Consider the following 27,759-nt stretch of genomic DNA (forward strand, 5'->3'; position numbering starts at 1 on the left):
AGATGTATTGTTGGTTTAGTGGGTTAAATCCCCTGGTCTCGGCCTTGGATTTTATTTAATGTTTAATATGAGAACTTTATAGTAAAGTATGTTAGGCGGTTATAGGCTAGACCCGCAATGCTAAGATGTATTGCTGGTTTAGTGGGTTACGATTCTCTGGTCTAGGCCTTGCATTTCATTTAATGGTTAATTTGAGAAGTTTGTAGTAAAGTATGTTTGCTAGTCGGCTCCGTCCACGACACCCTAATTTGGTAGGTGGACCTACAGTTTTCATATTTTCGTGAAAAATTTATAGATTATTGTAAGTGTAATTTAAATTGTACAAATCAATTAAATAATACCACTACTACTAAGAGAAAATAAAAATTGTATGAAGTGAAGAATTGTGGCCGAATATATCGTTACCTAGACAAAGGATTGGCTGTATACAATGCTAAAGGCAGTAAGTAGGATCGTCACCAGCTGTGGAAGTAGAGAAACTACATGGGTATTCGCAACAACCTCACCTAGGTCCCGGTAATGGACAAAAGTTGTCTTCATATATTTTCCAGCAGGTGTCACTCCGACCCTCTTGTTTGGCGCCGTCACTTTCTCACTCTCCCCGCTGGTTTGCTCTAATTGTTACCTCGCCATCACCCATTCTGATACTCCCAGTAGTAACGCCGTCATCAGTAATCTCTTGTCCGCTCCAACCCGTCCCCCCCATAAGCAATGTTACTGGGCTCTCCTGTCCTCTACGTCCTCTTAATAATTTCATATCGACCTTCCTCTTTCAACCTCTCTATACGGTTCTATAATCGAACTTCAACATCGACAGTCCATGTACGTAAGCTAAGGTAATTATTAAACAATCTGCTAATGCTTTACCAAGCCTTCTCCCCCTATTATTCCTTCATCCTGTTAATTCTTTATACATGGATAATCCCTTAATGCTGATCTGCAATGTACCGAATAATAAATCCTTCCAAGTTTGGCAATTTCCCAGTTTTTACCGGAAGTAGGAAGTATCCATTTTGAGATTCCCCTGGGTCTGTAAAAGTGTTGTTTTATTAATGTATGTGTGTTAGTGTGTGATCAGAGTAACTTAATCGTGGAAAGTTCAATCATTTTTTTTTCAGGGCAAGCTTTACGTCCAACTACCAAATTAGGTGTCGTGGACAGGGGTAACTAGCAAACAATACTTTACTATAAAGTTCTCTGATTTAACATTAAATCAAATCCTAAGCCTAGAACAGGGAATCAAACCCACTAAACCAACAATACATCTTAGCATTGCGGGTCTAGCCTATAACCGCCTAACATACTTTACTATAAATTTCTCATATTAACCATTAAATAAAATCCAAAGCCGAGACCAGGGAATCGAACTCACTAACCAACAATACATCTTAGCATTGCGGGGCTAGTCTCTTAACCGCCTAACATACTTTACTATAAAGTTCTCATGTTAACCATTATATAAAATCCAACGCCTAGACCAGGGGAATCGAACCTACTAACCAACAATACATCTTAGCTTTGCGGATCTAGTCTCTTAACCGCCTAACATACTTTACTCTATAAAGTTCTCATATTAAACATTAAATAAAATCCAAGGTCTAGACCAGGGGAATCGAACCCACTAAACCAACAAAACATCTTAGCTTTGCAGGTCTCAAAAGTTCAACTATGATATTGATTTTGGTTCAGGGGAATACGACAATATAGTTTAGGACAAGATTAATTAGCTGAATAGATGCGTTTATTTCGAAATGTGCTGGAAAACCTTGAAGCTAACGATTTTCTTGGGAAACGTTTTTCCAGAAAAAAAAAATCAATCTTAAGGCGATTCTGGGAAACCCTTGCGTTTGTAAATAAAAAATAAATAAATAAAAGTTTAAAACTTGATCCTCAAACTTCCGTTTTTTTTAAAGTGGGTTCCTCAGCCGCAAAGACTATTCGATAAATTCTGCCCTTGATCTGAAGACTCCTCTGGGGAGATCAATGGGCGAACAATGAATGCCCTTATATTGGGTTAGACAATAGAGAAGGTATCAAGCCATTAACGTCACATTGAATTGACGAACAACTTCTTCGTGTTTAGGAGGATGATCCAAGAAAAAACATCCAAGTCGACAACAGGAGATTATCAACCTATCCAACATCATAATGACCGCCGATACTGTGCGACTAATTAGCCATTCAGGAGATCCTTCCCCAACCGGCCTATTCCTTTAATTACCGCCCTTTGCGGTTTGTATTCTTTCTCTTCCTTTCTTATGAAGGAATTTATACTCCACGATTTTTTGTTTAAGGGGGGAATGATGCGTAGATGTCCCAAACCGTACCCAATCTCCTTTTGTCTTTAAGTTCATCCTTCGTAACAATGCATGTTTATGGTATTCCAGACCGGATTTGGATATTCATCCATCATCAGGAGTAGATTTAGTAAAAATTAGACTTCACTTATGTTCACGTCTATATGTTTAGTGTAATAAAAAAACGGAAACCTAAATGAAGTCGAATTTTGTACGTCAAACTAATTAGTATACCTTTTAGGATGAAAATCCGAAGCCGGTCAGTGACGCAATAAACATGACTGCTATGACGTAGATCAAATCAAAGATATTATCCAGCACTGCGGGCCTAACCTCATGTAGTTGACTGATTCAGTGCCCACTTTTGACTTAAACGATTGTGTTCCGGTGGGACAGAAAAAAAAAATGTATGCATCTACTTAATTATGCTTTAAGAAGGCCAACTTAACTGCAACTTATTGCAATAGATCGGCTTAATTAGAGATACCGGAAAGGCATTTTAAATTTATGCGGAATGAAACCATTTCCTCTCTCTCTCACACACACTCCACCACCCTCTCCTCTGCGTGTCTTGCAAAAGAGCCAGACTGATAGATGTACCATAGTTACCGCTGCAGTTTGTGCAAAGCACTGGGAAGAAAGACTTAAGTCTGTGGTTACCTTAATTGCAACACCTCTTATACGTTCCAAACAGTTAAATAGTAAGAATATTAGCAGCTTTATATTGCCGTGGACTTAGCGACGAGGCGTACCTTCACATACTTTGTTTGGTCGCTTTATGCACCCAGTAAAGCGGAGAACTTAAGGAGGGACGAACTAAGGTTACTGTGTAGGCAGGAAGGGGAGAGGAATACTTAACCTGACCAATGCAAAAGTAAAGAGCCCCTGTAATTGGCCGCAGTAATGAATAAGTGACTCACTTACAAGACCCGGTGGTGGGGTAAATGTGGTGACTGTTTGCTTACATTCGTAACTTAGCCCAGCATGGGTTAGCGGTTTTTACATCAAAGACTGGGGAAATAGAGTGTGCACAAGGAGTAAGGCCTTCTATAGTTTGCAAGTTGTACCATCCAAAGGGCCTTATATTGTACTATATGTACTTACACACATATATAACTCTAGCCCTTCACTCTATGTGTACACAAGGTCCCTTTATATTCCCCTTAAGAAAAACAATAGCCAACCTTCCTCCAGGTACACTCTCTCTCTCTCTCTCTCTCACCTAACAATCCGTCCGTGTCCCCGCATTGCTTCCGAAAAAGGGACTTTAGATTAAACACTATGCTTGCTTAATGAAGCCTTTTAAACAAGGCACCACCTTCTAATAAGCTGCAGGCCTGCTTAATTACGCTCCGTACCTATTTACTTTATTTATGTATTTAAACTTGACTATGCTTAACTAGGGGGGTCCCCGAACCATTTCCCGCCCCCGCTAGACACATTCTCGCTCCCTCTTTCGAATTCACTCTGCTTCTCTTTCTACATCTTTATCCTTACACACAGACACACACACATTTTTTTTAAAATTTATTTCATTATTTACAATTTGTATAATATAATATACAATAAGTAAATAGGGAAAATGAAGTATAAAGGCGTGAAAGGCAGGAGGAAAGCAACTGCCCAGCGGTAGTACTCCTTACAGGATATGATTTTTAGGTGTTCAGACTGCGAGGAGGTCACGGTGCTACTGGCGATTCAGTCGGCGAGGAGGATTGTTAGTGATATCAGAGGAGGCAAGCAACTAGAGGATTGGAGCAAGTGAAGAGAGCAGTATGGAACTTTTGATATTTAATCTTGGCGAGTTGGTCTATGAAGGGAATGTTGAGGTCGGTGTGAAGAATGAGGTTAGTCACCGTAGAAAGGTGCGTCAGCTATCTGTCGGAGGAGTTTTGACTGAAATGTCTTGTACTGTCCGTACGTTTGTAGGTTTGACTGGACCCCACAGCTCTAGTCCGTAAGTCCACATAGGTTTGAGGATAGTACTGTATATTAAGAAGTTTCGCACGTTTCGTTATTGCTGAATGTTGAAGAGATGTTGAAGAGAGATATCTCTTTGTCTTAGAACATTAGCAGAAGTATTTCTTAAATTAGCTTTAAATATACTGTTTAGAAGTTATAATAGTATTTTATTTATACCCCCAATCAAAATTTCCAAGAAAAACGATTCATACAAAAGTTATCGATTAATCAGTCATCTAAGTTTAAAGAAAATCGTTGCAGCCATTTTTCCCCCCCAAGGAAACTTTAAAAAACGGAAAAATTTATTCAATAAAGTGGTTACAACTGGCTGATCCAAAATTTTCACAAAAAACTTATAGTACCGTGTTCTGGTAGCACTTTTAAACGCAATATCCGAACATGAACTTACTGACAACTTTTTCTGACTTGGAGGGAAGAAAGATCTCAAGACATTTATTTCTAGTGAAAAAACTCAAAACTTTAAGAAAAATCAGCACGATTATAATACTAGCAGAAAAAGGGGAAGTTACTAATATTAAAGCGGAAAAGTATTAGTTGCGCAATATTTTTGAGTTGCGGGGAGGTGTTTGGGAAAGCGGAAGTGGAGGGGGAAACACGTAACATACGTCGGAGGAGACGTTGATTACGGGAGGGGGAAGCTCTGTACAGGTTAGTTACGTGTACCTGTATTTATAGAGATCAACAGTGGTTGTATTGTTTGTGGCTGAATTGGCGTGGTCATAGGGGCAAACTGCAGGGGGATAGTTGAAGGGTTCAAGCTTGATTTTTGGGCCCCCCCCCCACACACAACACGTGTGTGCACGTGTTTCTAGCTAATGCATTTTGGTAGTTACAAGTTTACCTAGATTATATATTCTAGTATTAGTAAAACTTGTGCACAGAAAACATACACCAGTACAACTCTTTACATTCATTAAACCACCCCGCCCCCAATCTAAAAAGGGGCCCCCAATATAGTTTCAATTATTATTGCTGCCAACAAGAAGGGAAACCTAAACTAGTCATTGAAATTGGTACTTTGATAAAGTATAACATTTTAATAATTAATAAACATGCATAGTGAATAAGTGTAACTACACCTCCTCTCTCCGTCAGTTTGGGGGCCTCAGTATGTTTGAATATGGTTAACAAAATTTTCCCTACGAACAACATAATAATAGGCGTATAATGTGGGGAAAATGGTTTAAAGGCTAGCTCCCAAATTTTCCAGCTTTTTCCTCCTCTATTCATCGCCCCCAAAACCTGCTGCCGCTAAAAACACATCATAACACAACTAGCTTGTTTTGTTGGTTAGTGGTATATACCACAGTTTGTTTTAGCCAGTAGTTTGTTTTGTTGTTATATTGTAAAAGGTGGGCCCCACCTCGGTGGAGGTGGAGAGAGCCGCAAAGGGATCTACAGGAGAGTAACTGTCCCCCTCTCTCCACCTCCACCGCCCCCACCTGGACCGCCATTACATCAAGTGTAAACAAGAAAACAATGAACTTTGACCTTGTAATATACATAACATAGTATATGGTTAAGAGTAAACATAAATTTTATCAAAACTCGACCCTTCTCTAACTATATACTGTTATTTACTCTCGAGTAAAACAATGTTCTTTTTTTTTTTTGTTTTTAATTCTCGAGTTTACATAACTTTATACCCACATTCACTCACCTGGGAGGCTGCAAAAGAAAGTACCCCCCTACCAAAATCAAGGACTTAAGGAATCGCTCCAAAGTTTTGTGGGAGTCTTCTAATTCTTACAAGACATTGAATCCAAAAAAATAAATTTTTATTTAAAATATTAAATTTAGACTCGAACTTTTTCTTTTTTTTTATCACAAAGTGTTGAAGATTTGGCTGGCCATCGCTAGATTCTTTTTGCTCGCCATTACTTCCTGTTAGAAGTACGAGGGTTGGCTGGAAAGTAATGCAGAGCACGAACGAAGAGCGAGGTGGCATTTGGAAGTCACATTTCCTCTTATTAAGTATGCGCAGTTTGAACTCGCTGCGTTCAGCCAGTATATTTTTAGAAGCCGAAGTATGGACACTAGATAGAGGTGACTGAAATGGATTTCTGGAGGCGTTCCGCGAGAATATCCCGCAGAGAGAGGAGGAGGAATGCGGAAACAAGAAAAATAGTGAAGAAGCACAGCACAGTGACGGAAGAAATTGAAAAAAGGAAACTTATATGGTTCGGCCACGTGTTGAGGATGCCAGAAGGTAGAATGCCGAAGACTGTGATGCAATGGAGCCCGCCAGGTACGCGGAAAAGAGACAGGCCTAGGAATAGTTGGCAAAATGGCATCGAAGAGCTAATGGCTGGACAAGGGCTGTGCGAGCAAGACGCGATGGATAGAGTGCGCTGGAGAAGTAGTATAGATGGAGTAGGGTATTATAATTCCTGCAGTGCACTACGTTATTGGTATATGTGTGAAGTGTTTCCTTTAATGTAGGGAAATTGGTCTGAGAAAACCTCAAGGTTGAGGAAAAATCCTAAAAAAAAAAAGTATGAAAAAAAAGTACAAGTGTACTGGTGCTACGTCACTGCAAGATAAACAGCTTGCTGTTAACGACTTTTCCTTGTGACAGGGGACGAATCATAGGTCCATCATTCCGACACCCAGAAGAGAAAAGCCAGAGCACTGAATATCGACTTGCGTCTTCTACTCGGCCGTAAAAGTTCAAAACACAACCGTCCGCAGAAAAAAAAAACATTCTTCTGTCTGTGTTTTGGGATGCTCACCAAGTTTATGTGACCGATTTTCCTGGATCCAGGAGCAACGGTAAATTCTTCTCAGAGGATTCTAAGAAACCTCCGACGTCGAGTTTGTCATGTTAGAGGCAGCTTGGCACCAATAATTGTTGCAACATGACAACGCTTGTCCTCACCATACCCTCCTTATTCCCCGGATCTTGCCCCCGCGATTTTTATTTGTTTCCTTTACTCAAGAGAGACTTCAAGGGCAATCACTACTCCTCAGACGATAAGGCAGCTGTCAATTCCTGGATTCAAGAATTCTTCAGTGACAGAATGCAAAAACTAGTTTCACGTTGGGAGAAATGTATTAGCGTTAATGGTGACTACATTGAAAAGTAATACATAATTGTGAAGCTTAAGAATTGCACTTTAATATACTTTCAGTCCGAACTTGATTACTTCTTTCTTTCCCCCACTCCTAGCATGTGTGCATTACTTTTCAGCCAACCCTCGTAAATAAATGAGAATAAAATATAAACTAAAAACTCTTCTGAAGTATTTTAACACTTTCCTTCCGATTTGATCAAGTAGCGATCCATTTACAGTAGTGGATTACTTTGCTTAAAAACAAAAATTTGTTACCGAATATTTCTTGAATAGACAGGGCAAGCAAAATAACCCTTAACCTTTATACTCACTCGGTAAAATAAAAAAAAAAATATATATATATTATATATACGAGTATAATAAAATCTAGAGATAAAATGATAGCGCGTAATAATAAATTAGACATGAACTTTCAACCTTTCTCCAATAGATATTGTATAAAATTCTAAATCTAATAATGATCTATATATATAAGCATACGGAAACGGAAATAAGTAAGAAGAGGAGATATATGTATAGATTATTGATGGTTAGCGGAGAGTTGTAAACCGGAATAAGATCAGTAATGTAGAGAGATAAAATAATGCGTTTCCACTTGACCCTTCCTTCAATAAGCTCTGAAAGAAAAAAAGTTATTTCCTCCAATACATTTCCTAAGTGGAAAGCCCTTTCCTGGCGATGTGTGATGGAAACCTAACATGATTTAAAGAAACCATTTTCCTACAATTACTGGGAAAATACTCTCGACTTCAAAAATAAATATATATTATAAACTAGAGTGTTGCGTTTAATTTTTGATGTTCGTTGTTTTTTCCCGATCTATACGGACTACGCGGAGCTCCTCGTACTATAAGCCTTAGGAGAGCTGTTTTGATAACGACGTCAGAGCTTAACTTCTTGAACGGTGATCATACTCTTTACTGTCAGTCACAGAATTAGGGTACACATCTTGGAACTTGGCATTAGAAAATGCGCAGTAATTACCTTGACTAGGGAAGAAAAAAAAAAAACGCCGCATTTAGCCACTCTTACTCTCTGGAAAGTGTGGACCTTGGAGTGATCACAGACCAGGAAATCAAATTCAAGGAACACGTTGATGAATTGTCTAAGAAGGCTGGTAAATCTCTAATAATACAAGGTGGGGCTTATGTTTGAGGCATTGTAATGTATGTTTCCATTATTTGAAATGTGTAGTTCGTTGCAGAGAGATAAACCGGTTTGAAAAGCTACAAGAGGAATTTGTCCGCGTTCTTCAAGGCTATGTATTGTCGCTGAGGTGAATTTGGAATCCCACGATGATAGGCTAATGAGCAATGATTTGCTTTTTTTTAAAAAAAAAAAAAAAAAAAAAGATTCTAAAAGATGAGGTCGATTAAATAAGAAATCAAATGTTTAATGGATTAAAGATGGCCGATAATTTGCTTAGGAATATAGTGCAGTGACATTGGGCTAGGTTGGATACGAACGATATGGATAGCATGGTTGGAGATGTAGAATTCGATTAGTGGATTAAAGATGGCCGATAATTTGCTTAGGAATATAGTGTAGTGACATTGGGCTAGGTTGGATACGAACGATGTGGATAGCATGGTTGGAGATGTAACTAGAATTCGATTAGTGGATTTAAGTGGGCCGATAATTTGCATAGAAATATAGTGTAGTGACATTGGGCTAGGTTGGATAAAAACGATGTGATAGTGTGATTAGAGACGTAGAATGAGTCGCATTTCCTTTTGATCTTAGGAGCTTGGAGAGTTTGAATTCGTAGATAGTTTAGCTGTCCCATACAGTTCCAGCCTGTATGTCCATATAGGCGCCAGCAACGCATTGTACAGTTTTTAAACACTTCTTATCTGAAGTTAAAGTCTCTTCGTTTAAGTCGAGTGCGGGAGTTCCAAATGATTCTTTAGAGCCCAGATAAACTCCCAAATATTTTATCTTGATTCACAAATCTTATATAATAATAATAACAATATATAATGAATGCTATTTTTTTTTTTTTTTTTGTCTATCTGTTCACAGGTCCGCAGGGCGTGTGGTATGGTGAAGATCTGAATGTTTACCATTCAACAGGACCTGCAACTGCAGCCGTACACGGAGGCATTCCTGCACAGGCTCGTCATGCAGGTCTGTTGAAGATTGCAGGACCTGAACACCATTATTATTATCCACCGCCTTGCACACATTAAGGAGACTGCGCCACAGTTCGTCCCAGGAGGGAGTGGTCTCCTGTTTTTTTAAACCAGTCCCACAAATTGTAAATAATGAGTTTAAACAAAAGAAAATCAAAAGATGATCCCCACTAATTTCGTAAAATAAATGAAGTGGATAAAGGTTTACAAAAAAATATTTAAGGGACATAAGTAATGAAAGAAAAAAGAAAAAAAAAAAAAAAATTGTAAATATCCCATTCTATTTTTAAGGGTTCAAGGTGACTCCCCAAAAAAATAATGTCCCAAAATTCCCTCAGAAAAAAAAAAAAAAAACTGTTCACACCCCACTGTGCCCTAATCCCGTCCGTCATCTGTACATAGTTAACTCAATCTTATTTTATTATAATTTTGTAAATTGGATATTTATATTTTATGGCAAATAACTTTTTATGGAAAAATAAATTAATTAATTAATACCATCTTTTTGGAAAATATGTGGTTTGACCCGCTGACTTTGGGTTAATATCGTTGATTTTGTCAGCGGTAGCAGACATGTTTATTGTATCCCTGAAAGTTTTTGGGGACTCTTTTATCCCATTATCAGAGGTTGGTCACATCAGTTTTTATGAGAAGAATCCAATTTCACTAAACTAACTACTCTAACCCTAAAAATGGGATGAAAGAGTCCCCAAAAAAGTACAGGAATACAATAAACATAACTGCTATTGTGGATAAAGTCAAACCTAACCATATTTTTTCTTATTTTAATTTTTTAAAATAAAATATAATACTAATAATAATAATAATAATAAATCTTGGTTGTGATACCGTGGCAATATTTTGGAAAGGAAAAATAGAAAATTTGTAAAAAATGAAAATATCTTTTTTGGGGGGGTCGGCGAAAGAGAAAAATAAATATATCACTAAATATATTTGTATTATTTATTTATTTATTCATTTTTCTGCAACCGTATTAAAAGAAAGTTAGTGACTAAAGTTGTCTTTTTGATCACTTGTGTCAGAAAGTAATGGCTGCCATTACTTTCTAACATAAGTAATTTTAAGCCAATTTAACTCTTAATAATGCTCGGTGGTTCAAAAGTCTTTAAGTTTAATTTAAAATATTGTTTTTAATGTAATGTGCAATTATAACAAACAAATGACAACTATGCAACAATTAAATACGATTGCAGAAAAAGTAATGATTAAAAATGTTTTTTTTTGCAGTTGAATAAAGGATTCTTTTTAAAACACTCTTTACGCTCAAAATTGATCATTATTTGAACTCTCATGTGTCATAAATTAAAAGTAACTATTATTCATTTGCAAAAATCCAAAAATTAATATATTTTATAAGAATAATTACTTTTTTCCTTTCAAAAAAAAGAAAAAGAAAAAGTACATAATTTGTGTACAGAGAGAGATTTGCTCAAACAAAATTAAACAAAAAACAAACAAACAAAACAAAAAACAAACAAACAAAACAATAAACAAACAAACTAACAAACAAAAAACAAAAAAAATGATTGTGGCAAAAAACTTTTAAAAAACAAATTGTAAAATCAATCCCCCTCTTGTAAATTACTGTATATTTGTTTTTAATAATCTAATTATATAATCGTTAATATTGACGTTGATTGTTGATTGATTATTATTAATAATAATAATTTTTAAAAAAAAAAAAACCCTATTAAATTATATTTTAAAAAAAATTATGTAATAATAATGAAAAAATAATAAAATAAAACAAAGACAAAAAAAAATGAGTGCAATAATAAATAGTAAAAAGTTTGTTTATTTAATACTCATATTATTTATTGTTATTTTATTTATTATTAAAAAATAAAAAATAAAAAAATAAAATAAAAATGAGGTAAAAAAAACTCTATCGGAATGGTTTGATCCGTCAATACGGGAATATCCATGATTTTATCTGTAGCAGCCTCTCTATGATTTGGTTGGTTTAATTAAGACACGTAAATGCTGTTTGAAAAATTATCCTGGGTAAGGTAGTCGATGAAAATATTTTTGGGGTGTAAAGCTTGGTCGGTATATAGACGAATAGAAATATTAATAAAGTACTTGACAATATTGTCAAGGAATCAATCAAAGTAATGGAAAAATTAAAAAAACTAAAATTAAATTAAAAAATCTCGGACTACATCTTGACAAACGACTCTCAGGAACCCTCACACGAGACTCAAACGAACTGACCTCAATCTGAGGTATAAAATGTTAAAAAGACTACTCGACAAACGATCAAAACTGACCCTGACAAACAAACGATCACTATATACCGCTCTACTTGCCTCAATATGGACTTACGGGATTTAACGTCAACCGACTTCAGACCTTACAATCAAAAATTCTAAGAACAATAGTTAATGGCTCCCTTCTACGTCTCCAATCATACTATTATACACTCTGATCTAAATATCCATCTCGTTTCTGAAACAGCCCAAACTCGATACACAAAACTCCATTCAAATCTAGACACAGTCATTACAACCCTCTGATCCTCAAACATGCCTACCACAACACTTCCTTCTAATCCTCAACGCAGACTAAAGCGGCGGTGGCCCACGCGATCTTCTCAACATATAACGCCGATCTCCTAGGATGGTTGCTGTGTAAGCTTGCCAATCTGGCGAACTAACGGCTTCCATTACTGGATGGTCGGTCTTTCACACCAATCACGCCCTTGGCGCACATGCATGTGCACGTATATGTATGGATGTATATATGCGTGCATGTGTATTTGCGCCATCCCTTATCATTCATCTCTTTTGCTTGTTGTTCTACATTCAGTTGCAAAATAAATAAACAAATAAAAAATTTAAAAAAGAAAAACAAGTTAGCGATTAGAAAAATCCAGTTGCAGAAATATATTTCTATTTAAGCTCATAAAGCTAACTGCTGTTTACCCTTAAAAGAGCACGTCTCGGATGAATTAAGCTTAGATTTTGGATTTCATTGTAAACAGCTTTTTACGAATTTTAGAGAAAATTTGATTTCCACTACACCTTGTAACACCTGTCCGGATACTAGTCCAAAATCTTACTTTAGGATGATATCTTCCTCATATAATCAGAAAGCATGATTTGGCAACAAAATCTAATCAAAATGAAATTATAATCCTCCTCTACATAACCTTGAAGGTATTATTAATCCGTAAAAAAAAAAAATCAGTGTAAATAAGAAATCATCAATAAAGAATAAACAAGCTAAGCTTTGACGGATAGAATGAACTGTTCATCATCATTTTGCAGATCTAAATCATGAGGATTCAATATTTTCCATCAATGGATCCAAATTTTCAAGGTTTATATAAGCGAATATGATTTCCAGCTTAAAAAGCTTCAAGCTCAACCGGCCAAGATTTTTTTTGAGTACATTAGGTAATTCACATTTTGTAGAAAATTTGACAATAATCACCTGGAGATTCGAAATCTGAACTTAAAAATAAAATAAGCAAGCTATGACGGATAATGTTATGGATTTCATATTTTGGCGGAAGAACCTAGAAAAGTTTAATAGATTTTCTATCCATAGATAGCGGTGATGTAGTTGAAACTTATTTGGATATTTTTTTTGGTCTTCTTTCGTCGAAATAAGCGCCCATCAAAACTTGGAACCTTTTTTTGGGGGGGGGGACTAGAAATGAGTCTAGATTTGAGTGTCATCTAAAAACCAAATAACTGTACCGGTTAAACTCATTTACAAAAAGAGCTACCACAAAACCATCTAGCAAGTGTCTGAAAAGTCGCCAAAACTAGTGAAGTAGCAAACTGCATTTTCAGACTGATAACAACCAATCAAGCCTATCCCTAAAATCAACGTCCACCCAAAACTGCATTTTAGAAAGACGAAAACCAATCAATCTGATCCCCTAAAGATGAAACTCCACCTCAAATTGTATTTTAAACTTATAACAACCAATCAGGCCTATCCCTAGACTCAACGTCCACCCCAAACTACATTTTAGAAAGACGAAAACCAATCAATCTGATCCCCTAAAGATGAAACTCCACCTCAAATTGTATTTTAAACTTATAACAACCAATCAGGCCTATCCCTAGACTCAACGTCCACCCCAAACTACATTTTAGAAAGACGAAAACCAATCAATCTGATCCCCTAAAGATGAAACTCCACCTCAAATTGTATTTTAAACTTATAACAACCAATCAAGCTTATCCGTAGAACTTCGGGCGACGAATTGTTGATGCACCTTAAATTAAAACAAAAAAACTGGATTAATCTTTTTTTAAAAAAAAACCCTAAGAACTGTCCCTAAGGACTGGTAAAAATCTCCAAGAGTTTCAACTAACATATAAATATTACACCGTTTTTCTACAACAATAGGACATCCCTTAAAAACAAAATCAAAAAAAATATTTAATAAAAAGAAAAAATGAAAAAATAATGAAAAAGCACAAGAATTTGTCGTCTTAAAAGAAATAATTAAATAAAACTGCGCACAGAATATATACACATACATAGAATTTAAATTACATATATATATATATATATATATTAATATATATATACAAAAATGAATGTAATAATCTATTATTGAACTAAATTATTGTACATCTCTCAAGTACCCTACTTTATTTGCTGTGACCAATCAAGAAAAATAATTTATTAATTAAAACAATCAATAAAATTAATTAAAAAATAATAATTAAAAAACACACCTCCCACCTTCTTCTCTTTTTTAAAAATATTTCAAATTCATCTCTATTTGATTCATTAATTCAAATTTATAGAAAAAAAATAAATTAATTAAAAAAGAATAAATGATTGATATTTTCAAAAAAAAAAAAGATAAAAAATAAAAATGTTTCTTAATATATTTAAAAATTAAAATTAATTGAAAAATTAATTATATAATTTGTACAGTTTAAATTCACAAAATTAAAATAAAAATTGCTGTAAATTTTTAAATTGTTTTTTTTGAACTAAAAAATAAAATGAATCAATAAAAAAATCAATAAAAATTGTAAACAAATGTGAATTAATTAATAAATAATATAAAAGCAACATAATAAAACAATGTATTTAAAAATTAAAAAAAAAAAAACTCATTTATTGTGAACACATTAAATTCTGTAATTATTACATTCTTATCTCATTTGATGTGTTTATCAATTTGGACAAGAATATGACATTCTTCTTCCTTTAACCCTTCGTATTTATTTTAATTTTTTATTTGACGCAAAAAAAAGGCATTTTGCAGAGTATTGGGAGGGAATATATTAAAAAGAATAAAAAACATTTAAATTATTATAAATAAATGAATTTAAAAAACAAGACCTACCTTTGCTTTGACGAGGGAGATGAGGAGAAATCTGCGCAGCAAGGAAGTGAGGTGAAGATGATGCATTGAAACGTACAGATTAATGTACGGAAATACCTGAAATTAAGAAAAAAAATTATTAATTTATAAAATATTTATTAAAAAATATATTTTTAATTTAAGGCGCTTCAACAATTAGGATCATAGCGCCTAGTATGTTTTTTTTAATGCCCTGCAGGGTTTCGGACAGTGAACTGTAAGAAGCTCACTTAGCAAGGAGAAAATCTAAGGGCTAGCAGCTGGATTCGAACCTGCGATCTTCGTATTGGAAACCAGTACGCCAAACGTTCAGCTAATCCTTTCTTTAATTTCTTCAATGAAATTGTAATGGATTACAAATTTTATTAAATTACATTTATGGATCATTATTTGTAGTTTCTCTAAGTTACAGGCAGTATTAAGATCGTATACGTAGTCAATTCTCTATTGAGCAATCAAACTTGCTAATGAATGAAAATTCACGAAATAGTTGGAACAATGAAAAATTAGCTACAATCGAAAATAGTACCAAACTTTTCCCCAAAATCAAACAGTCCAAAATATGCAAGATTTCAGATTAAATCAGCTAAGTTGATGGAATGTTCCAGCTAAGATTGTAGCTGGAATATTGGGCATGAAGCAAGGAGTCTTCCCCTCTGCAAAAAAAAAGGGATTTCCGATGAGAGGTAAGTGCGCACTCTAAAAAAATAAAAATAATTTCCAAGAAAAGGTATCTTCACAAAGTCCCGATATCCAGACTCCTTTTCGGTCAAAGGGTTCATACTATTTTGTGCTATTTCCTCAGTATCTACACGCGGATATCCAGAGTGTTCATGGCCAAAGTATGGGAGAAGAAGAAGAGCTCAAGGTCCATTTCCAAATTTAAGAAAAACGTAACAGTGCAAAAGCTTAGTCCCAATTAATTTAGCCCCAAAGTACCCTCAATATCAGGGGCTTTTCCACCGACACTCTCCCTCATTTGGGGAAACGTAGCATGGGATAACGCGACAACACGGTGGGTACTTGCAGTTATTTTATTTTTATTTTTTGCACTTAGAATAATGAATAAATATTTATTTCTATAAATATATTTATATATAAATGAAATAAATAATGAAGTATAATGTTCAATACATTTTAAGCTTCATAACAAGTGAGGAACGAGAAAGGTTAAGTGAGCAGGATAGGAATGCAGGGGAAAAAAGGAGAGGAAAAACCTGCAGCTATTGTAGAGAGTTAGAGGAGTATGTATTTAATTCTTTTATAGGGTATAGAAGGATCTGTAGGAGGCTGTGTCGCGGCAGAGTGGATTAGGATGGCAGTCTAAGATGAAAAGGAGTTTGAGCAGACGATTTTGGATATAGCAGTGTAACTGGATGCAGTCTCCGTGGAGTGAGTCAATTCTAGTGCGTCGTGGAGAGTCTGTTGCGAGTCTCAGAAATTTGTTCTGGGTTGTCTTTGGAGTTTTGCACTTAGTTACACCCTAATCGGTTTATTCTTTGCTAGATTTATTTCAGCGGTCAATTTCTTATCAAAGTGTGGATTCACAGAGAGTGTAGGAGTTCAAATTACACCCAAATATTTAAATTTAACAAACTCTACATGCTGGTGATTAAACTTCTAGTGATTCCCAGTCTAGAGAGTCTATCATAGTTTCTAAAGATAATTTTAGTCAGAGAAGAGCGTGTGGTAGAGCCGGAAATCATGAAAAACAACTTCCTGGAAAGAAAATAACGATAAACTTTAAGCGCCTCTTTCGAGCAAACTTTAAACTGAGAAAAACAAAATCCACGGATTAAAGCCACAAAAAATAAAGAGAAAATAAAATAAATAAATAAATAAATATCCTAAAAGAGAATTTTAGAAGAGCAAAAGGATGTGATTAAAATTAACACGCACATAGCACTGAGAGTAAGTTACGAAATAAGTAAGTACTAAGCTTGTCCTAAATCATTAGTGTTCTAGCCCAAAGTACAAGAAATAGATATGGGAAAGATATAACACAAATGGAGACAGCAACTCCTTGCCATGCAATATGCACTAAGATGGGAAAAAAGAAGAAGGAGGAGGAGGAATGTCAGCCCGTAAAGGGAAACTGGGATCTGTGTGTAGCCTTGGGAGATAGGCGGGATACTTAAAAAGTTGATGGTCGGGTTTTTGGGATGGCATGAGGAACGGGTGGTTGAGTTTTACTGTCAGTATGATGGGCGTCAAATGGATATCCAGCAAATTGCATTACCTTCCCCAGGGAATTACACTCAAGCTTTAGTTTTATTCCCGACCTCACGCATCTGCAGGCATTGCCATTATCCCTCTCCTTCTTGCTTCTGCTCCCTCTAATAATTTATGTTTATTTCGCCGATGGAACGTAATTTTACTGATATCCAATTACTTTTAAGAAGATTAATTATCAATTGTTTAGTCCTAGACACGCATTTTTTCCCCTTATTTTCAATTAAACTTACACCGACATGTTTACTTCAACTTACTGTTTCTTCAAAGAAGTACACCGATCTAGTCAAAGTGACAAAATTGAAATTTATACCGGGAATAAAGAGTTTCGAATTCTTTCTAAGTGAATATGCTCAAGATTTGTTTTTATCAGTTCTTCCAGGACAGACATTTATTAGGATTAGTTATTGATCTCGTTTACAACTCCAACAACAGTTCGAGAACACAGAATTCCCCTGCAGCTAATCCAGCGGAGAAAATGGAGGTAAAGGAAAAGGAAAAAATAGTGAAAACCTTAAAAAATAAAGTTAAATAAATGAATGAATAAAAAAATTGAGTAAAGTAATTGCCTACTTTTTCAGGCGCGCTTTACTACCAACAACCGAATTAGGTGTCGTGGACGGAGGCGACTAGCAATCATACTTTACTGCAAAGTTCTCATACTAACCGTTAAATAAAATCCAAGACCTAGACCAGGGGACCGAATCCACTAAACCAACAATACATCTTAGCATTGAGGGTCTGGCTACCGTAGTGCACAAAATATCTCCTAAACTAGACATCACAGGAAGCTGAAACTGAAAATAAAATTTGTCTATTGGGTCACAAACTTTGGCTAGGCTAGCATTCAGTAAGTTACAATCAAATATCTCTTGACTTAAAAAGAATCATTTTTTTGGATGGATTTTTCCACTTTCTACAATTTTCCAAATGCCTACAATTTTCTCGAAATTTAATAAGCTCATCTTATTGTACACATATAAGACTGAAATTTTGAATCTCTTTTTCAGGAATATTCAATCGTGAGCACACCTTAGAGGGGAAGGTTGATTTGCAATCCCTTTAATTTGTACATTTCGTTTTAATATAAAGCCCTATCTATCCCTTACATAGCCCTATTTATCCCTATCTACTCCTTATATGTTTTTTTTTGCTTTTTTTTTTTTTGGCATTGGCTTCCGCCATACAGCCAGCATCGTCTAGGTGCTTATCACTAGAATATCACTCACTCTCCATTCTTACTTATAAATACATTCGCTTCACACATTCATCCCTCTACTATATACAACTATTTACATATACTACAACTAATGGATGGATCAGTACTCTATATTCCTGCCATCCTTATAGCTTAACCGAAATTAAAATCACCGTAATCCTTCTCTAATCATTTTCTTGCATTTATTCTACAAACTTTTAAATACATGTTCCTTATATGTTAAGGAGGGTTAAATGACCACACTATTGTAGAGCCTCCACTACGTTACCCTGCAGACTAATCCATAACTTGCACGTAATGTCTACTACTAGCAGTGATACCCTAGGTGATATCTTCGTGATACTATCCAGGTCATGGAAATAAAAAGAGAAAACATGCCTGGAGACTCTCCAATGGAGAGGGCAGCCCCGTTTAGTTTTACTATGTATATAAAAATCCTATTAATTTTAATAATAAAAACGCACATTTATACGTCTTTGGCGATTATAAAAGTAATAATTTTTTACTCGAAGAAACAAAATTAAGAAGAAGAAAATGAAGGAAAAGCTGGAAAAGTTTCCTTTTATTACAGAAGGCGGTAGGCATGTAGGCGGTGTTAGGAGTGTGTTCACTTGAAGGAACTGATGTGTTTGAAGGGTATGTTGTTCATATAATATAGCATAAAGGAGGTAACTGCTAGAGTTAGAGCAGGTAGATCCTTTGGATGGGAGTTTTCGGTTTGCTAGAGTGGGGTCCAATGTGAGGGTGAGGGAGTTTACCCAGCTCCTGCTGTACGTATGGAAAACTTTGCTCATTGCCATTGTAAGATATTAGATCCCTTTTCTTTTTCTTTTTTTTTTTTTTTACTGTTCTCAAGACTGGCTGGCGTATTCTGTGCCGTGCGGGGGTCGCTGGGTTCGCCTGTGGAGATGAAGAGCGGGCACCTTGTCGGGATATTACTGGCAGTAACTAGCATAAAGTCTGGTATTGGCTAATTCCATCAGGAGATGGTGTCTGTGTTAGAGCGAATGAGGAGAATTCCCTAACTTTGCTCACTCTGGCAGCGCCAACTACCCCCGAAGACTCATTCCAGTTACTTGGGCAACTACTAAACTGGGGGGCCTCACTACTTCCTCAGCCAACTCCCACTTAATTAACTCTGCCACTCTTACTCCCGCTCTCTTCTACCACTGCGCTTGGTTCGTACATAAAACGGAAATAAAAACTGGAAATTAAGGGCAGCTAAGTGGGCGCTCGTAAATCCTGGTTTAAGTGGCAACTGGTTAAATGCCTTTCAAAATATTATAAATTTATATCCTACCACCTCTTCGTTTCCGGGACTGGCACGTAACAAACAGACAGTTTTCTTCCCAGTATATGCCTGGGTGCATGCACAAACATGCTGCGTGTTGAAATAAAAGAGAGTCTCCCCCTCTCACTCTCTCCCACTTCACCCACTATAATCATTAACATTGTTAATAGTCTTGCAGTATGTGAAAACATATTTCATAGTAAACTGGCCCTTCAGTTGCTGTGAGTTCAACTTTTTTTTCCACACTATTTAATTCTTTATTTTATTTATATAGTACATAAATGTAAGCAGTGAATCTAAGTAAGAAGATTACAAAATTGTGACCCAATAGTTATTTTGAGTTTCAGCTACCAGTGATGTCTAGGAGATATTTTTTGCATAAAAACAGGCGCTACGGTAGCCAGACCCGCAATGCTAAGATGTATTGTTGGTTTAGTACTCGTAGGTTTGATTCCCCCGATCTAGGCCTTGGATTTTATTTTTTAATAAAAGAAATTTTGTAGTAAAGTATTGTTAGGCGGTTATAGGCTAGACCCGCAATGCTAAGATGTATTGTTGGTATAGTAGGTTCAATTCCCCCAGGTCTAGGCTTTGGATTTTATTTGTTTAATAAAAGAAATTTTGTAGTAAAGTATTGTTAGGCGGTTATAGGCTAGACCCGCAATGCTAAGATGTATTGTTGGTATAGTAGGTTCAATTCCCCCAGGTCTAGGCTTTGGATTTTATTTGTTTAATAAAAGAAATTTTGTAGTAAAGTATTGTTAGGCGGTTATAGGCTAGACCCGCAATGCTAAGATGTATTGTTGGTATAGTAGGTTCAATTCCCCCAGGTCTAGGCTTTGGATTTTATTTGTTTAATAAAAGAAATTTTGTAGTAAAGTATTGTTAGGCGGTTATAGGCTAGACCCGCAATGCTAAGATGTATTGTTGGTATAGTAGGTTCAATTCCCCCAGGTCTAGGCTTTGGATTTTATTTGTTTAATAAAAGAAATTTTGTAGTAAAGTATTGTTAGGCGGTTATAGGCTAGACCCGCAATGCTAAGATGTATTGTTGGTATAGTAGGTTCAATTCCCCCAGGTCTAGGCTTTGGATTTTATTTGTTTAATAAAAGAAATTTTGTAGTAAAGTATTGTTAGGCGGTTATAGGCTAGACCCGCAATGCTAAGATGTATTGTTGGTATAGTAGGTTCAATTCCCCCAGGTCTAGGCTTTGGATTTTATTTGTTTAATAAAAGAAATTTTGTAGTAAAGTATTTTTCTTAGTTGCCTCCGTCCACGGCACCTAATTTGGTAGCTGGATGTAAAGCCCGCCTGAAAAAATAGGCATAATTTTACTTTTGTTGGAGGTACAAACACACAGCACACTATTTTATTAAAATAAAAAAATAATAATTAATAAAAAGTACACTATTTTTTTTTTGCCTCTGGGGATCTTATAACAGCAGTTTTTAGGTGAAAATATGAAATAAAAAAAACTGAAAAACACGATCGCAATAGTTAGTTGTAACATGTAAGAGAAATAATATAAAATATACTTTATAATTTTTTTTTTAAATTACTTTAATTAAGAATACAATATCAAAGAATTGATCTAATTGGACAACAAAGCAATGTATGGGATATCGGTTTTATATCTAGAGATAGATTGTACTACAGAGCCGATGATTGGCGGACAGCAATGCAGTGCTGCACTCTATAACCACGTCTAAACTTAACAATAATATGTGTGCAATTGTTTTCAAATGTTTGGGTAGAGGAGTGGGTTTGGGAAGGGAGGGGGGCTTAATTTAGTTTAGAGCGCCAATAAGTTTGTGTATGTGTGTGGTGTTCTCGTATCAAATAGATCGTTTCTACATATACCGTATGATGTAGTTGGAGGATGCAATGATGATGTTGATGAAGAGAAAAGGGTGGTGGGGGTAAATGATGATGATGGTGGGTGGGGGCTAGAGAGGGGCGGAAAGAGGGCTTGTCATATAACATTCAATTTGTGTTGAATGAAGTAAATTGTTCTGATACCTACCTCCGCTCATCCCCCACCCTAATGTATACATAAAGTGTTTTCTAATTAAACTTACAAAGGCATTTCATTAATAGAATAGCAATTCTCTCTATTCCCAATTTGTATGTTATCAATTAAACAATAGCCCCGGCCCCTCTTTTCAAACAAAACACCAATAATAATGTTATATAACATTCCAGTAAACATTACTATTATAAAATTATATTATATATGTGTGATTCTATCAATTATACCTTTTTGTTATTTTGATCAAAATGTTTTGTTTGTTATTGCGGTAACATATATATATATATGGGTATAAATTGTTATTCACTCTGTCCAATCTCTCGGCTCTTTTAGTCCCTCTTCATAATTATTCAATGTAATAAATTAATTAAATTTTAATAGAAAATTTAAATTTTGAATAAACTATTATTTTATTCAATATAATTTGTTCTTTAGAAATTATTAATCAATAATTTTTGTTTATTTAATTTAATTATTTCTCATTTAGTAAAAGTAAAGGAAAATTAAAGTAATTGCCTATTTTTTCAGGCAGGCTTTACGTCCAGCTACCAAATTAGGTGCCGTGGACGGAGGCAACTAAGAAAAATACTTTACTACAAAATTTCTTTTATTAAACAAATAAAATCCAAGGTCTAGACCAGGGGAATCGAACCCACTAAACCAACAATACATCTTAGCATTGCGGGTCTAGCCTATACCCGCCTAACATACTTTACTATAAAGTTCTCATATTAACTATTAAATAAAATCCAAGACCTAGACCAGGGAATCGAACCCACTAAACCAACAATACATCTTAGCATTGCGGGTCTAGCCTATACCCGCCTAACATACTTCACTACAAAGTTCTCATATTCCTCAAATTAACTATTAAATAAAATCCAAGGCCTAAGCCAGGGAATCGAACCCACTAAACCAACAATACATCTTAGCTTTGCGGGTCTAGTCTCCTAACCGCTCGGCTTTCGAGGCGCCTATATTTATCTAAGTAAATAATTTAAAAATGAGGAACATCGCTTACATTTAGAATATTAAACATCACTTTTAGATTTAAAAAAAAATATATATATAAGTAAAATTCTCTAATAGAACTCAACTAGAGATTAACAAAAGAATAACCCCTCTACTCTTTGCCCTCTTTGTTTCAAGATTGAATCTAGTAAAGTATTTTTGGCAAGCGGCCAATTTAATGGGGTCGAGATGGTTTAATTTATTGTAAAACCATTTCTCACATATCTAGACGACTACACTCATAGTCACACAACTGTATAGTGACTAAAATAAATTTTGTCCCCACCATACACATTGTACCACTAATTCTGCTCCCAAGTGGTCACACTTAGTGGCCAAGACGTAACACTATTTCTGTGCCATTAGTTGCTAGTTAAACTAACGTCAAAATACAGACAGACTCACACACACAAATAACTTTTATAAATAGTCAAATTAGAAATAGTAGCGATTATCTATTTTTAAATTGATTTATAGCATTTACTATTAATACATAATTATTTATTATTATTTTTTTTTACAAATTACGTGATTATGTTTGTTTCAAAGTTTAGAATTAAACTCTAGAAAAGATGGATTAACTGCAATCTTAACGCACGTTCATTTTAGCAACAGAATTTTGTTGAAGGAACGGTGACGTCATAGCTCCTCCACAAACACATTATATGCTCTTAGTATAAGATTTTAAACCAAACAGTTAAATCTAACACAATTTAAGTCTTTCTTTACAAATCAACTCTTCCGGTGTATTGATATTTCCGTTGTATGTTTCTTATTTTTGTTAAGACATTTTACAATCAAATTATTCAGTCAGCTGTAAGAACCGTACAATAACTAGAAACTATAAAACGTTTTTACTAAAGCTGTCGACTGATTTCTTTTGAATTTCGGTATTCATTTACAAAAATTATAGGATGAAAAAATAACTGCCATTTTCAGTCATGACAAACTTTATTATGCCGAGCTTTCGACCCTAGGGGCTAGGGTCATATTCAGGGCTAATTTACAAAGTTTACAACAATGTTTTACATCATTGGTTGGTGTGTCTTCTTTCTTGTCTGTTCATGGACTGAATGACATGGACAGAAGACATACTAACCCCCTAATGATGTAAAACAGTATATTGTAAATTAGCCCTGAAGATGACCTAGTCTCCTTAGGTCGAAAGTTCGGCATAATAAAGTTTGTCATGACTGAAAAGGCATTAATTATTTCATCCTATTGAAACTATGATTCAGTCACCAAAAATAATGTACAGTACATTTAATTATATTAATATATATTAGTAAAAGTAAAAAGTAATCGCCTATTTTTTTAGGCGGGGCTTAACGTCTAACTACCAATTAGGTGTCGTGGACGGAGGCGACTAGCAAACATACTTTACTATAAATTTCTCATATTAACCATTAATAGGGAATAGAACCCACTAAACCAACAATACATCTTAGCATTGCGGGTCTAGCCTCTAACCGCCTAACATACTTTACTATAAAGTTCTCATATTAACCATTAAATAAAGTTCAAGGCCTAGACCAGGGGGAATCGAACCCACTAAACCAACAATACATCTTAGCATTGCGGGTCTAGCCTATAACCGCTCGGCTATATTGTGGCGCCCATATATACTAGTCTTTTATCAATATATAGCAGACGTCAACATGGAGTTTGCAAATGTTAGAGAGAACAGGAAGTATTCAAAATTTCTAAATAAATACAAATAAAAAAACAGATAAAAACATTATGAAAATGTTTATAAAATACGAAATTTGCATAATAATGTGCATTTGTGGCACACACCCCACCCCATAGAATGTTCGGATTGCAAAATGTAAATAAAAAAGGTTTTGATGCCAGCCAGGAAATGTGTGCAGAACAAAATAAAACAATATTAAAAACAAAAAAACAAAAAATATTGTTCTGATCAATGTTGATGCTAAAAAGTATTTTTGAAAACATTTTTTGTAATATCAGAGAACAACAACATTTTGCGGTGTTTGAAAAACATGATTCTCACATTGACCCAAAAAAGTATTGTCACAGGCATTAATGCACTGGCCGTGTCCTGGTGGGGGAAGAGAATGCACCTATATAATGCTGGGGACACTGTATAGTACTTTGCTACATTAATTTACATGTATAATATTAGCACTTTCCACCCTCTCTCTGTCTCTCTCTCTCTCTCTTTATAATAATGGTGGGGATAGAACGTCCTTAAGAGCATCAAGTGTTGTAAAGTTAGTGACCGCTGATGTAGGACCAATCAGGGGATGAAGAAAACCAGTCTTACAAGAAGATGTACACCTCTTGTCCCAAAAACAATACAGAGTTTAAGTAAAGACATTAGTAAGGCCTGTAGTGACATGCTCAATAGAAAGATGGACCCTATGTGCTAGCGCAGTCAAACACGCTGAAGGTATTTGAGCGTAAAATATTAAGAAGAATATTTGGACCTGTGCTGGAGGAGGGTGCATGGAGAAGAAGAAATAATAAAGAGCTGTAAGTGTTATACGAGTCCTGTGATATTGCACAGTTTATCAAAGTGAGGAGGATTGATTGGCTAGGAGATGCCTCGGAAGATGTTGTTTGCAGACGTGTTCGGTACGAGAAGAAGAGAGCGACCGAAAAGACGTTGGCTCCAGGATGTTGAAAGGGACCTTGGAGTGCTGAATGTGGAGAACTGGAAGACAAGGACCATGTATAGAGAGGACTGATGGAGCATTGTTAGGGAAACCAAGGCTCACTATGGGCTGTAGAGCTGCTTAGTTAGTTTGTTAGTTAGTTAAGTAAAATCGCAGAAGCCGTTTGCTAGAAAATCTTAAAATACGGAAAATTCTATTCGGTAATACGTCACTTCCGGCTTTTTTAAATAGCAGTAGGGGAGAGGGGGGCACCTTTGAACAGTTTTAATTTCTCGCCAAAATATTTAAAAAAAAGTATGATTGGCAATTACCCACCATATTTTGTGGTAGACCTGTTGTATAACTGGCAGAGTTTCCCTTCGTTTTCATGGTTTGTAAAGTCCAGAATTGAGGAATGTTATATTTTGTAAGGTGGAAGTAAAATTTTATTGTTGCAACTTTGGGAAGTGTATTGTGAAGATTGTAGTGGACAAGGTGTAAGTATTGTTAGTCCATATTTAACATTTAGAATCCGTATTTTTAAATCTAGTATTTACAAAAGTCTATTTGCTTGCAAAAAGTGTTGGATATTATATTTTCTTTTATGGAAGGAGAGGGGGCACATTTCAACTTCTCAGTTAAAATGTGCCGCCCTACCGACCACTGCAAGTATGTGACTTTTTTTTTGTTTAATCGTAGTGAAGGGGAAAGTGGTCCGTACCTATCATTAAGACGCACAACAAACCCGAATATTTTGTTCAAACTTCCTAAATCCATCACCACTTCGGGTACAACATCCCGAACTGAGGTTATTCTTGAGTTTTTGGACTAGATTTCATTGGTTTAAAAGAGAAAGTAATGTGGTAGTGAGAGAAATAACTGATAGAAGGTAGATTCAGCGTAAAGTAATATCATTTCTTTCTATTTTATATTGTGTTCAAAGGTACCCCACCAGTGGGGCAGATATTAACATTTTACACATTTTAAAATTAAAAAAAGTAGATATGTACGTAAAGTAATAACTGTTTATTGATATAGATCTGTTAAGAAGACTTGAAAGTTGTAGAAAACAAAATAAAAAGGTTCAATAATACGATTCTGCGCACTCTGTAACAGAAAATGTAAATTCTGTTCAAATGTGCCCCCCTTCTCCCCCACATTCATAAAATTGTAATAAACATTAATTAATCGTACATTTCACCAAAATGGGAAAAATGGGAGACATCTACTGCATCTTCTGCCGAGTACAGTAGTACGGAAGAGTTTTAAAAAAAACACTGGAAGTATCCTAAAGACTGTACATTTCCGTCCCAACTTCCCAGTTTGCCCGTGGGAGCTCCAGTTAGAGGAGTTCTTCCCAGAAATCCCGTTGTAAATAAACAGTAATTAAAAAAAAATGTAAAATTATTGAAGTAAAAAAATAATAATAATTTTTTACGGAACATCCTGATGAATTAACAAAAAACACTCTTTGTCAGAATGATGACCGAAGAGATCGTTTTTTCTGTGGATGCTGGGTAAGTTAAATATTACAACAAACACATCTGTGCAATACATGCATATATAATAAACTAGATATATCAAATAATATTTATGTTATATTAAACAAAGAGATGCATTAGGTAATTGCAACTGTTCACGTCATATCCGTCAACCGGTATTTTTGTTCATCTCTCATCCCACATTTCAGTCAATCATCCATGGAGTGGCTGCCCTTACCCCCACCCACCCACAATTCAGTCATCAGTCTCCAGGCTCTCTGTTAAATTAAACAACACTTTCAAACTAATAACCCTAAATCTGGTGGGAACATCCATCGATCTTATCTACACTTATCTACACGACATTTCAAGGTTTTCTTTTAAAAAAGCTTACAACTTTATTGGTTACTGTAAGTTGGTTTCAATGTGTAACACCACTATCAAAGAAAAACTGTCAAAGACATCAAGACGTCTCAGGGCCCATCTTCAAAATAAATTTCCATGAAAAGAATTTTGCAACCAAAGTGCTTAGTTCTTCATCTGATTCGACCGATTGAGCGCCTTATGGGGAAGGCGGAGTCCCAGAAAAATGAATCATTACCAGTCACACGACTTTCACTTAAGTTCTAATTCCAAAATTTTCTTAAACTCCAAACTTTATTCTTAACAATAAACTGTGCAGTTTGTAATCGTACATTATACTGAACTGCAGCATTAGAGGCAAGCCAATTTCAACTCGTGCCATAATATTTGCCAAATGCACATAAAATTAGTAAATGCAGAATTTATTTAATGAAGAACATGCTCTATTTTCGTTTAATATTTTTTCCCCCGAAAAAATGAAAATATTTATTTATTTTTTTTAAATTTTTATATTTACGTCCAACTACCAAATTAGGTGTCGTGGATGGAGCCGACTAACAAACATACTTTTACTACAAAGTTCTCATATTAACCATCAAATAAAATCCAAGGCTTAGACGTGGAATCGAATCTACTAAACCAACAATACATCTTAGCTTTGCGGGT

The 27,759-nt window shown here is 35.3% G+C and overlaps 1 protein-coding gene across 5 annotated transcripts in view; it reads left to right on the forward strand.

Annotated features, from left to right (window-relative positions):
* LOC141455902 (uncharacterized) overlaps positions 1 to 13,940 on the forward strand; it is a 461,930-nt gene extending 447,990 nt beyond the window's left edge. For all 5 annotated transcript variants that reach the window (XM_074131387.1, XM_074131386.1, XM_074131388.1 and 2 more), the window contains one exon: positions 9,377 to 13,940. The gene's annotated coding sequence lies outside the window, so the exon portion shown is untranslated. The remainder of the gene's footprint in view (positions 1 to 9,376) is intronic.
* The last annotated feature ends 13,819 nt before the right edge of the window (positions 13,941 to 27,759 follow it).

This window comes from Rhodnius prolixus, unplaced genomic scaffold, assembly GCF_049639745.1.
Source record: "Rhodnius prolixus isolate KJV_2025 unplaced genomic scaffold, Rpr scaffold_4, whole genome shotgun sequence".
Lineage (NCBI taxonomy): Eukaryota > Metazoa > Arthropoda > Insecta > Hemiptera > Reduviidae > Rhodnius > Rhodnius prolixus.